Here is a 12,416-nt window from a genome sequence, read left to right as displayed (position 1 = left end):
ACTGTGCTCAACACAGTGACCCTCCACTCAATACAGTGATCAGCCATTCAACACAGTGACCCTCCACTCAATACAGTGATCAGCCATTCAACACAGTGACCCTCCACTCAATACAGTGATGATCTACTCAACACAGTGATCAGCCATTCAACACTGTGACCCTCCGTTGAAATTGGTGACAGACCGAACCCCTGCACTCAACATGTGATGTTCCTCTTAATATAATGACCCTCCATTCAACATGATGACCCCTACTCAACATAGCGACCCCCCACTTAGCACAATGACCCTATATTCAATGCCATGACCCTCTACTCAGCTTGGAGGCCATCCTTGTTGAGTCAAGCCCTGACTTGTTTTTCTGTACCACATGGTAAGACTGAAGCTACACACGTTCCATGCATTTCTCCTGTAATTTCTGGATGCTTCGTTAAGCTCTCTACCTCAAGACAGCGGGGCTCTATGATGATTGTCATTATACCCACAATGCCCAGCTAGGGTCCCAGAGTGCAGTGTATTCTCAAAAAATCACTGTTGAATGAGTGACTGAGTGTGCCCCTTGATGTGGGACAATTTGGTAGTATACAGTTAGGAGAGGTGACATACTGTAAAGAGCACACATGCAGCAGGAGGCTGTCGTTCCTCTCTTTCCTGGATTTTGCTTGTGGCGATCACATGCCCACTCACAGTTGGTTAATTATGACTGGCTCAGAGGCACTTATGACAATTTTATTGGCTGCTAGGAATGTCCACACGATCAAAAATTATAACGAACGGGCCTTAAAGAACAGCCAGCTGGGGTTATTCCGGAAACACACTTTGATTTCCCTTTAGAAATGTAGAACTGGTCTCGAATGTGGATGCAATGGATGGAGCTGCTGCAGTCATGTTTCAGCCATGAGGAAAAGTCCAAGAGAACCACAGAAAGGCCACGACTCAGCTGAACCAGTGGACTAGTTAGCAACCTTAAGCACTGCACCTAACTGAGAAAAGTCTACCTCATTCTTTAAGCTACTGCAGTTGCAGCCAAATGCACTCTCATTGGTGCAGAGTATGGACCCATAACATCCACGTGTACAGAGGCGATTAGAAAAGCTTAAAGTTGCCATTTAAGTGGGATTTTTCTTCCCATTTTCACAACTTTTTTCTTTTACAGAAAATATGTAAATAATGAGAAAGGGCTTTATAGCTACAAAATAATAATTCTGTTTTTTTTAAACTAAACAAAATATCAGGTTACTGGGAAGAACCTCACATTCTAGTCATCTGTTGGCACCTTAAAGAACAGATTGAAGTGTCCACAGGGTGTGGCATGTGACACTAAAGCTAAGTCTGTCCTGCGTAGGAGTGGTAACCTGGTAGGTCAGTAGCAGACATGAAGTCTCCAGGGAGGCAGGGGGCCCTGAGGCTCCGATGAACCCCTCAAGGACATGAGGTCTTTCCCTGAGACTGGGGCCCTGCCATCTATGCTACCCAGCATGCCAGGTGCTGTGGGACCTGCGAGGTGACGCGAGAGGTGACAGGTGATGGCTGCAGTGTATTTGATGTAAACAGAGTCATGCGGGGAGCTGCCCAGGTGACTCTTCTCACAACAAACTCAGGTTGTGAAACCCTGTGAAAGTGACCCTTGGGGAGAGCATAGGAAATTGGAGGGGACACTAGGGAGATTCCACTCTCCTTGGTGTCCTTGGCCAGGGACAGCCATGACTCAACCAAAGGCAGTGATCCACATGGCTACTGCCCTGGGCCTACATAGTCCCCCTCAGGCTCAGTTTCTCTTTTCCTACAGTGGAGAGCAGGTTGGCCGGTGCTTGGGTGTGCTGGTGGGTTTCAGATGGCTGCCTTCCCTGCAACATTAGCTCCCTGGCCTGGAGGCCTGAAACCTGTCACATTTATAGCTGTTCTCCACTCCCTGCCACTTCCCCCGGGGTCCTGGATGCCTGGGATTCTGTCCCTTCCTCTCCACCCCTTTCCTCACTTGATACCAATGGGTGCATGCCCTTGGGGTCTTCCCGATCCAAATCCCCAGTCAGGACAGGGTTGAGTGTTCATGGGTTGAGGCTGCCATCACACCTGAACGCTGTCCTCCCATGCTTGACTGGTGGATGTACATTCCATCAGTGTGGTGAAACACTTCCACAGTTGCTCTCTTAGCTGGCGTCCCCTTCCATTGGTGAGGTTGGAGTTACAGTCACCATTTTATTGATGGGAATAGCTTGGGAGTGGGCAAATGGGTGTCATGGCAACACAGTGCAGCCTCATCTGCAGCCCCACCTGACTCTTCTTCCCCTGTAAGGCCCCTTCGCCACCCTTCACCTCCCACTATGGTCACTGTCAGTCCTCCCCCACCCCCACCAGACCAGATCCAAACAGAGCAAGAAAAAGAGGGCAGGGAGAGATGGGCACGTTTATGGCCTTGGCAAAGAGGAGTCAGGCAGGAAAGGAGAGGTCAAGGGATGCTGTCTGAAGGAGGGTGCCATGCAAAGCGTCGGAAAGATCTGTGCTGTCTTAGAGGGAAGATCACTGGGAATGGGCTACAGAAGGAGCAGCATTGTAGACATTTGGGGCATTTGCAGGTCCCCATGATGTTCGGGGAAGCTGACCTTCTCACAGGCTGCCGCACAGGCAGTGCTCAGCTGTGGGCATCCTGGAGCATGGGGAGTCCTGGTCAGAGAGTGTGGCTGAGCAGGTGTGGGTGTGCTGTAGGAGCAGCCGAGGGGCCACAGGGTGTACCTGCTTAGAAGGGTGTCTCTATCCTCTTCCTGACACACACACATCCATTGTGTCCTTCTCAGAAGCTCACCACCTTAGGCAAAACACCGGCCGGACTCATACTGCCATGTCTACAGCTGTGACCCGGTGTCTATTATACTTGAGGTGACAGAGGGAACTTGTTCTCTTTGTCTTAATTTTAATTTTTAGGGGATGAAAGAAGTGCGGGCATGCTGGGGAGGGGGATGGGGAAAGGCCCAGCAGGTCTCAGTTATGTGTTCTCCAAATGGCTGGCAAGGGTCTTCAGGACAGGGAAGGCTGTGAAAAGAAGACAGTCTGAGGCTGGGGAGCCTGGAGGAGATCCTATGTGTGCAAGTGTGTGTGTGTGTGTGTGTGTGTGTGTGTAAAAGTATTACTCAGCATAGGCTCAGTCAAAGCCCTCTTCTGTTCCTAACCTAGATCTCTGTACTCTCAGGAAAGACAATGCCTTGTGCTGGCCTCAAGAGCCACATACTGCACCTAGCATGTGGCAGCCATCACTGTACCATAGAGCCTGCTTCCATGTGCCATGCTTGGGTCACTACCCCGGAGTTTGGAGTTAGAGCAGGGTCTCGCTCGTCTCTCGAGAGCAGGTGTTTTTATAGCATTGGGCGCTGCCTCATCTGTCTTCAGGCTGGGATTTCTCACTCGTTGTACTGGTGCCCTCTGCTGGTCCATTGTGGTCACTGCTCCTAGGCCTCCAGTGCTTCTTGCAGGAGTAGGGCAAGTTTGATATTTCTCCCTTTCTCCCTTCCTCCCAGCTTCATCATGCCCAAGACATCCTGGCCCATCCCCAGCCTTGTCTTTTGTGGTTTCTCCATACACATTCTCTCTCCTTGCTCTAGAATGCTTTGTCTTCTAGATAGCTCGCTTCCTATTTTCTCTTCCCCAGCCTTTCCCAGAGGCACAGAAGCTGCTCCTTAGGACCACCTCTTCTGTTGTCCTTTGCCCCCACAAACTCACAGTGGGCCACCATACTCCTTCCATGCTACCCCTGCAGCATGAAGACCTAGTTCTGACTAGCTCACTGTCACCTCTACATCAGAGGCCTTCCTGCCACTCACATAGCCTCCGACTCCCTCCACTGAACTATTGACCTTGTCCTATGGTACCTGTGTCTCTTCCAGCACTTGTTTTAAAACTCTCATGCACTCACGTCTGACTACGCCCTCCTTCCTAGCATCTCTCCCAGCTGTCAATCATCGCAGACATCCCCTTTACTCAGCGCCGCCCAGCTCCTTCCGCACCGTCCCTCCACGAGGTTAATCTCAGCAATCCACTCTTGGAGCCTGCCCTGCCCACGGCCTCAGTCCCTGACCTGGAACTTGCAGTCCCACTCTTGCCTCTGTCTCCTAAGTGTTTGAATTGTAGGTTATGCTATCAGACCCTGCTGTTTATTTTAACTAAAAAAACTTATAGCTCGGGGCTGGAGAGATGGCTCAGCGGTTAAGAGCACTGATTGCTTTTCCAGAGGTCCTGAGTTCGATTCCCAGTAACCACACGGTGGCTCACAGCCATCTGTAATGATTGGTCATTTATAAAACAAACAAGCTTATAGCTGGCTATTATAGCTTGTGCCTGCATGCCCAGAAACTGAGGGGGATTGAGGCAATGTAAGTTCAAGGCCTGCCTGGGCTACAGAAGGAGAAACTGCTCCAAAACGACAAGAGCAAGTTACACCTTGCAGGTGATATAGAGAACTCAGAAGCTCTGTCTATTCTCATCACCACACAGATGAGGTCATAGGGTCTCAGACAGAACACTGTGTGACCCCAGACAGCACTGTCTCACTCAGTGCTGGTCCTGCTGTTTTCTCAGGCTTCCAAGACTCCTCCCTCCTCATCCTTCCCAATAGCTGAATGCCTTGCTGTCCTGTCAGTGAGAAAACATATATAGTATAAACAGAACCTCCATCCCCTGCCCCCAACATCTGACTGCATGTACCTTTCTGCATCTTCTGTTGTGTGAAAGAGGTCTCTGGGTCCTCCTCAGTGGCTCTAAGAGCATCTTTTCTGCCTACAAAATACCCCCTCTCACCTGCTCTGCCAGCTCTTCCCTCAGTACTGAGTTTCCCCAGCAGCCCAGAATGTTCTACCTCTCCCGTCCTGTGAGAAAAGAAAGCTTCTTTGGCCCCACGCACTCTTCACCCACTGCCTATTTTGGGGTGCATTTAAAAATTACTTTTAAAGGGGTTGGGGATTTAGCTCAGTGGTAGAGCGCTTGCCTAGCAACCGCAAGGCCCTGGGTTCGGTCCCCAGCTCCGAAAAAAAAAAAAGAAAAAGAAAAAAAAATTACTTTTAAAATTTAGTTACCACATAACAGAGAGAGAGAGAGAGAGAGAGAGAGAGAGAGAGAGAGAGATGTTTAGATGCTTTTGTATAATGATGACCTTTGAGTGATTAGTATATTGATGGCTTCAAGTCACTTCTTCACTTCTGTGTGGTGAGAACAGCCAGATGTCTCCTCGTGGCTGTTTTGAGATGTGCATGATATTTAGCTGCAGTCACCCAGTACAATAGAACCCCACCCCGCTGATTTAGCTTTGTAACAGCCTCACCACTCATGCAGGAAGCTTTTCCTTGGTGGCCCATCTAGTGATGTTCCTGTGCTGAATTTGGTTGCCAGATGCCATCTTCTGGTCATAGTTGTGGTAGCATTTCTGCTATAATGGTTCCCGAGTTGCATTTGTTCCGGGGGCCACTTCCCTGCCTGTTAGGCTCCCTCAGTGAACTCTGGGGCCCTGTCTTTGAGTGCCACTAATGCTCTCAGTTCAGCATCTTCCTGTCTGATCCATGGCGCCTACTGAGTGAATGGCTCAAGAGATCAAAAGGTGTACACAGAGAGTCCTGGTTTCCCCAGTGAGCTCCTGTCTCCAGCCCTCTAAGCAAGGACAGCGTCTTTCTAGCCATGTAGGCCAATCCCCCTCCCCCCAAATGCTCCCACTCCCGCTCCCCACCTGAAAGTTGCTAGCTTTCATAGAACCTCCATGTCCATAGCCCCTCCCTCTTCCTTTGTCACCAGCTCTGCAGGTGACTCATGGGTGCCTGACTGCCTTCTTTGTTTCCCCCCTGGCCCCTGCTAGATCTGTCTTCTAAGTAGCAACAATACTTCAGTAATAGGTCGGATAAATTACTCTCCACTCACAGTTCTCTTCACATCTCCACCTGAGACCCTGAGGGCGCAGACGCTCCTAGCTTGTTACCCCCCACGTTGGGACTCCCAGGGGCCCACCTCCTCATCTGGAAGCAGAGCTCAGCACACTGTGCCCCGGGCCCAGCCCCTCGGGGTTGCTTTCCTCACTGCAAGTCCTTCCAGTCCCCTCAAACACTCCAGCCTTGTTATCATCTCACACACTAGGCACCTGACTTCCTTGTTCTGAGCGTGTTCTACTCTTCTGTGGTAGGAGCTGCAGTGTGTGTGTGTGTGTGTGTGTGTGTGTGTGTGTGATGCTTGGAAGTCCCTGCTCATTGCCCTAACCCAGCATTCAGATGCAATGTGTACTTAGTAATTAACTAAGTCAGTGGTTAAAGGAATGTGTCAGGCTCAGGTGCTGAGAACCCCCTCAGACAAAGTTCCTGCTTCCACCACATTCAGTTTCTGGGAAAGACAGACACACTAGTGACTGACTGACTTGCAGGCAGTCATCTATATTTGTTTCTAGCTGACATAGCCCCTATTAAAAGTGGGAGGGGGGTTCATTTTGGCAGAAAACTGCAGCTCCGCTCACCCACCTGCTCCCCAATCCCCACCAGCTGGAGGAGTGCCCTGGCCTCTGACAGTTGGGCCACACTAGATTCAGCCTGTATTCTCCTGGTCGCGCTTTCTCTGAGCCTTAGGAAAGAGCTGGAAAGGAGTCCGGTTCACCTGACTCAAGGCTGTATGATGGCATGGGGACCTTCAAATTCTTCATCTCTTAAGGAAGGGCAATGGTGTCAGCCCAGAGTGCTCCATGGAGCCTGGAAGGATGACACAGGAACAAGGACAAAGGCGAGGTGGCCGTGCCAGGTCCACCTCACTACCACAAGCACACACGACAGACCTAAATCGGACACAGGCAGCAAGAACCCTCCAGCCCAGTTTGGACGTTGGTCTACATACTCAGAGGCAAACCACATGTACTTATGTGCCGTGGCTGGCATATTACTTGAGTGTCACTCCAGAGTCCATTGTGATTGGCGGCTTGGTTCCTAGGGTGGGGCTATTAGTAGGGATGGAATCTGAGAAGGTGTGCTCATGTGGGAAGGCTCATTGGAAAACCGTGGAAGATCACATTGGAAGAGATTGTGGGGTCCTAACCTGTCAGCGCTCTTTGCTCGCCTTGGAGACCTGAGCCTTTTGGTCCATTACACACTCCTGCTGTAGCCATGAGCCACCCTCACTGGAATGCAGCCCATGCTGGTGTCCTGCCTGACAGTCCTTACAGGACTCAGGTTAGGAACTCAAGGTTGCCTTTAACCTAGGGACTAGTAATCCCCTCTTCACCCTTGCTCAGCCTAGGCCATGGGTGGAGGACACCCCTGGGTCCTGGTTGGGACTCACATGTGCTTCAGTCGCCCTCAGACTTTCTCTAGGACAATTTTCATGAGTACCATTTGCCCCCTTGCTTGATTCTTTCGTGGAATAAGTTCCTAAGAAATAAAGTCACCAGGCCATAACTATGTACAGTGTCACAGTTTGTTACTGATTAGAGCTACTAATGCAACAAAACGGACTAGGTACAAAACAGAAGGGGATTTATGACTAAGATATCATCTCTCCAGCCTGCTACTAAGGAAGACTAACACGCTTAGTATATAAAAGCCTCAAACCCTCTTACCCCGGACTCTCCAACATTACAGTTGCATACCATTATGCCATGTGTCCCATATTCCTTCTTTAGCTATGCATAATCAGAAATATGCCTGCTCCCTAGGTGCTTTTCTGTAGGAATATATAGGCTTGCTCCCCTGTTGAAAAATACTCATGCTTCCTCTGAGAAGGAAACTGCTTTAGAAATAACGCCTATACTCTTCTTGCCTGCTGTGGGTGATGAATCTTCATTTTGAAAGTATTCTGTTTTTATTATGTGTGCCTGTATGTTTGTGTGCACATTTGTGAGTGAGTGTGTGTGTGTGTGTGTGTGTGTGTGTGTGTGTGTGTGTTGCTATGGGTTGGAGAAATAAAAAAGTGAGTCGGAATAATGTGTTCACATTCTCTCTCTCTCGGTGCCCAGCAAGGTGCCCAGTGATGGCTCCTTCATCAGTGTAGTTTTGAGGTGAGGATACTGACATTGTGAAGGAAGGCCTCCTTTGTGGGCAGAGAAGTAAAGCTGAGAGGAAGCCCTATCCCTGAGCGCCCCTGAGGTCTGAGGTTCTGTATGGTGGAGTGAATCTCAGCCTAAACCCCAGGGAGTCGGCTTTCTTCAGGGTAGGGATGAGAGCAATAAAAGCCTCCAAGTGCTTCCCCTCTCAACTCCATTTCTAAGAGCTCATGAAATAGGTTGTGTCACACATGTAAGGAAGCATGAATCATCCTCATACTCTTGAATGTGACAGCCAAGGTGAGGACAGGCTCAATGACAGGAGGCTGACTAAAAAACTGTGGGACAGATATAGGATGTGGTGTGTGTGTGTGTGTGTGTGTGTGTGTGTGTGTGTGTGTGTGTGTGTGTGTGTGAATGCAGCCCGCTCAGTCAGTCCAATGTTATTTGTATGTATACAATTTCAAGGTCCATGTGATGGTTTGAATAGGTATGGCCCTCATGAACTCATGTGTTTGAATGCTTGACTTATGGGAAGTGGCACTATTAGGAGTTGTGGCCTTGTTGGAGTAGGTGTGGTCTTGGTGGAGGAAGTCTGTCCCTGTGGGGGGGGGTGGGCTTTGAGGTCTCCTACACTCACGGTCCACCCAGTGTGGAATCCAGTCTTCTTCTGCTGCATGTGGGTCACGATGTAGAACTCTTGGCTACTCCAGCATCATGTCTGCTTACATACTGCTTCTCTCCACAATGATAAAGGACCGAATCTCTAAAACTGTAAGCCAGCCCCAATTAGATATTTTAATAAGTGTTGCCATGGTCATGGTGTCTCTTCACAGCAATGGAAACCATAACTAAGGCAGTATGTGTGCCACCATTGTGACCCTAAGTGTTTTAATGTCATGTTGGTCATTGTTGTGCTTCATGGGCATTATAGTTGGGTAGAACTATTAATTGATTCCTTCCTTTTGAAGCCTACATGGCATCTTCTAGAGTCACGGATGTGAGTCCTTCTGGAGTAGACTTACAGGTCAGATCCAGTTTGAGTGAACTCATTTTTTTTTTATTTTTTTATTTTTTGGTTCTTTTTTTCGGAGCTGGGGACCAAACCCAGGGCCTTGCGCTTCCTAGGCAAGCGCTCTACCACTGAGCTAAATCCCCAACCCCTTTTTTCAATTTTTATTGGATATTTTCTTTATCTACATTTCAAATATTATCCCCCTTCCTGGGAGTGAACTCATTTTTTAAAGTCATATTTGACTCTACTTTGAGTGCACATGATGAGGCAGGGTGACTCTGTATCTTGTTTGTGGGTGTAAATGACCACCCCAGCATGAAGCATGAGGCCCAGACTGATGAGTACCTTACTCTTGAAAGTAAAAACTGTCGCCTACAAACTTAGCCAAGTAGATCAGGAGCGATGGACATAAGGCAGCGTGAGATACCAGACAAAGCAAGCCTGTGGACTTACCGAGAACACCAAAACATAGTCTTCTCATCTGGGACTATAGAAGTAGCAGCCTAAGAATGAGAGGTGTCAGATACACCAAGCTCTTGCCGCAGCTGTGTCCAGGAAAATCGCCACAGGAAAGGACTTCTGCCTCTGTCCCCAGGTGTCCAATGGAGCCGATTCAGCCCCTGGAACAGCTTTGCTCTGCCCTGAAGTTGGCAAAGCCTCTCTGGTCCCCCATGGAGACCTCTGTGCTCCGTCAGCTCTCTCCATCTGCCTCCAGTGAAGCCTCTAACCATTTCATAGTTGACTGAGCCGTAGGCCAATAAAATGTACCACAGTGCTGAAGATGCTGACAGTAGGGGAAGCATAAGTGAGGACCATGAGGTCCTCAAAACAGACAGGTCCACGAGGAACTCAAGGGTTTGGCTCAACTTTGCTGTGAACATAAACTATGAGAAGTGTAACGTGCGGCCTCAGAGTTAGGGTTAGTAATTAAGATTGGAGTAAAGGAATCTGTAATGGCCGGTGACCACTATCCAGTGAAATCAAGATCACTTAGTGAATTGCAGGTAGGAAAACTGACACAGCGTGTGAATTTGTTGCCTGTTAAGAAATTTTGATGCTGTAGGAAGATGCTAATGTGTCTGTCTGTATTTCTGACATGGTGCCTTTATGACCCTTGCAGGAGCAAGAGGGTCAAGGCGGAGTTGGTTTGTGGCTTTAATGACTGGCTCAGCGTGGAGCCCAGGAATTTTGGGCCAGAATCTAGCAACCTTGGTGATGCCGTGGAATGTTCCAGGTTAAAGCCTGCAGGGGTTGGGGGACCTGTTGCTGGCAAGAGCACAGTCAAGCACTCTGTGATTTTAGGGTACCCCAGGGTTGGGTGGAAGGAACTGTAGTACCCTACCAAGCTGGATCTAATGATTGACAGGACCTGGATCACACAAGAGTCAAGCCCCTGGACAGGTTTGTGAGGGGTTTTCTAGACTGAGTTAGTTGAAGAAAGATGGCTTCTGGACTGAATTAAAAAGGACAGCAGCGCTTGCCTGACTGTGGGTACAATGTGGTCATGTGATCAGATGTGATCACATGAGAAGCTGCTCCTGCAGTGACACTTCCCAGTGATGGGCTATGGTGGCAACCTGTAAGCCAAAATAAAACACTTCTTTAAATTGCTTTTCTCAAGTATTTTTCAGAGCAAATAAGAAAGGACAAGATACTAGAGTTCCCAGCATCTAGAAAGACAAAGTATTTCCTTACCACTCTTCCAGTGGAAATAAAAAGTTAAATGCTTGAAATTCAGATTGAAAATATTTTTACAAAACTGCAACATGTCTGAGAGAGCCAATAAGTGGTGATATCATTTCCTATAGATGCTAATGCAAATCACCACAAAATTGGTTGCCTCAAACAGCCGAGTCTTGTTATTTTGAGCTTCTAGAGGCCAGAAGTCTCAACCAAGGGTGAGAGGAGCTGTGCTTTCCAAAGCCTCAGAGAGCCCCTCCTAGTCTCTCCCCGAGGCTCTTCTGTGTGAGCATCCCTCCCATCCGTGCTGCTGTCTTTGCCCAGCCTCTTCCCTGGGTTCCGCTGGTTTTCTCATAGTCTTCTTTTGTTTATCAAACCATCCCTCTAGGTAGGGTCAAGGAAGTCACATCTTTTGGGTGGATACTCTCAAACCTAGTACTATGATTTCAGGAGTGGGAGGAAGAACTTCTCAGTGAACATTTGTCAGTGCTTCTTAACCCTCCCACTGCTGTGACCTTTTAATGCAGTTCCTCATGTTGTGGTGACCACCAACCATACCATTATTTTGTTGCTACCTCATAGCCACAATTTTGCAACTGTTATGAATAGCAATGTAAATATCTGTTATGTAAGATACCCGATGTGTGATCCCCATGAGAGGGATTCGACCCACTGTCCAGATCCACAGTTTGAGAACCTCTGGTTTACTTAAACTTGACAGTCAGTACATTTGAGGGACAGACTGGTGACCAGTGCTGGGGCTAGGGGATGGTTCTCAAAAGGGGGAGAAGCTGCTTGGGGGCAACTTATAGTAGGGGGCGTAATTAATGAGCCATGAAAACCCAGCCAAGTGGCAGGCACCCAGTGAGGTGTCCTCCCCGCCCCTGTGGAGAATGCAGTGGAGGGTGTGGAATGAGACCTGACTGCCCCTCAGGCTCCATCTGTCATAGAGCCCAGGGTACCTACCCCCACCCTCATCTCCTTACACCACACACACACACACACACACACACACACACACACACACACACACACAGAGAGAGAGAGAGAGACAGAGAGAGAGAGAGAGAGACAGAGAGAGAGAGAGAGAGAGAGAGAGAGAGAGAGAGAGAGAGACGGACAGAGACTGTGGATCTACACAGAGACCCTCTGTGTACAGGTTCATCACCTACTGGGTGGGCCTGAAGGGTGAGAAGCCTGGCCTCCCGGAGGGAGCACGAGGAAGGCTTGCTCAGGGACCTTCTTGCTGCAGGTGGCATTAGTGAGGACTCTGACCAAAGCTTGGCTCATCAAGCAAGGGAGAGTCTCCAGTCACCTCTGAGTGAAAGTGAATGAGCTCATTTGCCTGCCAAGATGGTGGGCTATGCGGTGGGGGGATGAAGAAACAGGATAAAGGGATGACAGACACCAGCTTGGTCTCATGGGCCTCCTTCCACCTACTCTCGTGGGCTGTCTGGTGTTAGGTAAAGGCAAAGGTGGAAAGGACGGCTGCCTCGGGCCCCAAGACCTGGAGTCAGACCTCGGAGCAGAGCCAGACTCGGATCCTGATGCTAGGAGTCTTGCTTCTGAGCAGAGACTGGCCCTATGCCTTCCCTCTGTGGAACCCACTATGGGATCTGAGGAGGGATCCTCTTTTCGTTAGCTGCCCAGCACATAGTTAGTGTAGCTGGACACTTGCTCCACTGAATTCTTGGTTACAGTGTGTAAAACAAAACAATAAAAAACAAACAC

This window comes from Rattus norvegicus, chromosome 5, assembly GCF_036323735.1.
Source record: "Rattus norvegicus strain BN/NHsdMcwi chromosome 5, GRCr8, whole genome shotgun sequence".
Classification (NCBI taxonomy): domain Eukaryota; kingdom Metazoa; phylum Chordata; class Mammalia; order Rodentia; family Muridae; genus Rattus; species Rattus norvegicus.
The sequence above is the reverse complement of the archived record's forward strand: the minus strand, read 5'-3'. Positions refer to the sequence as shown.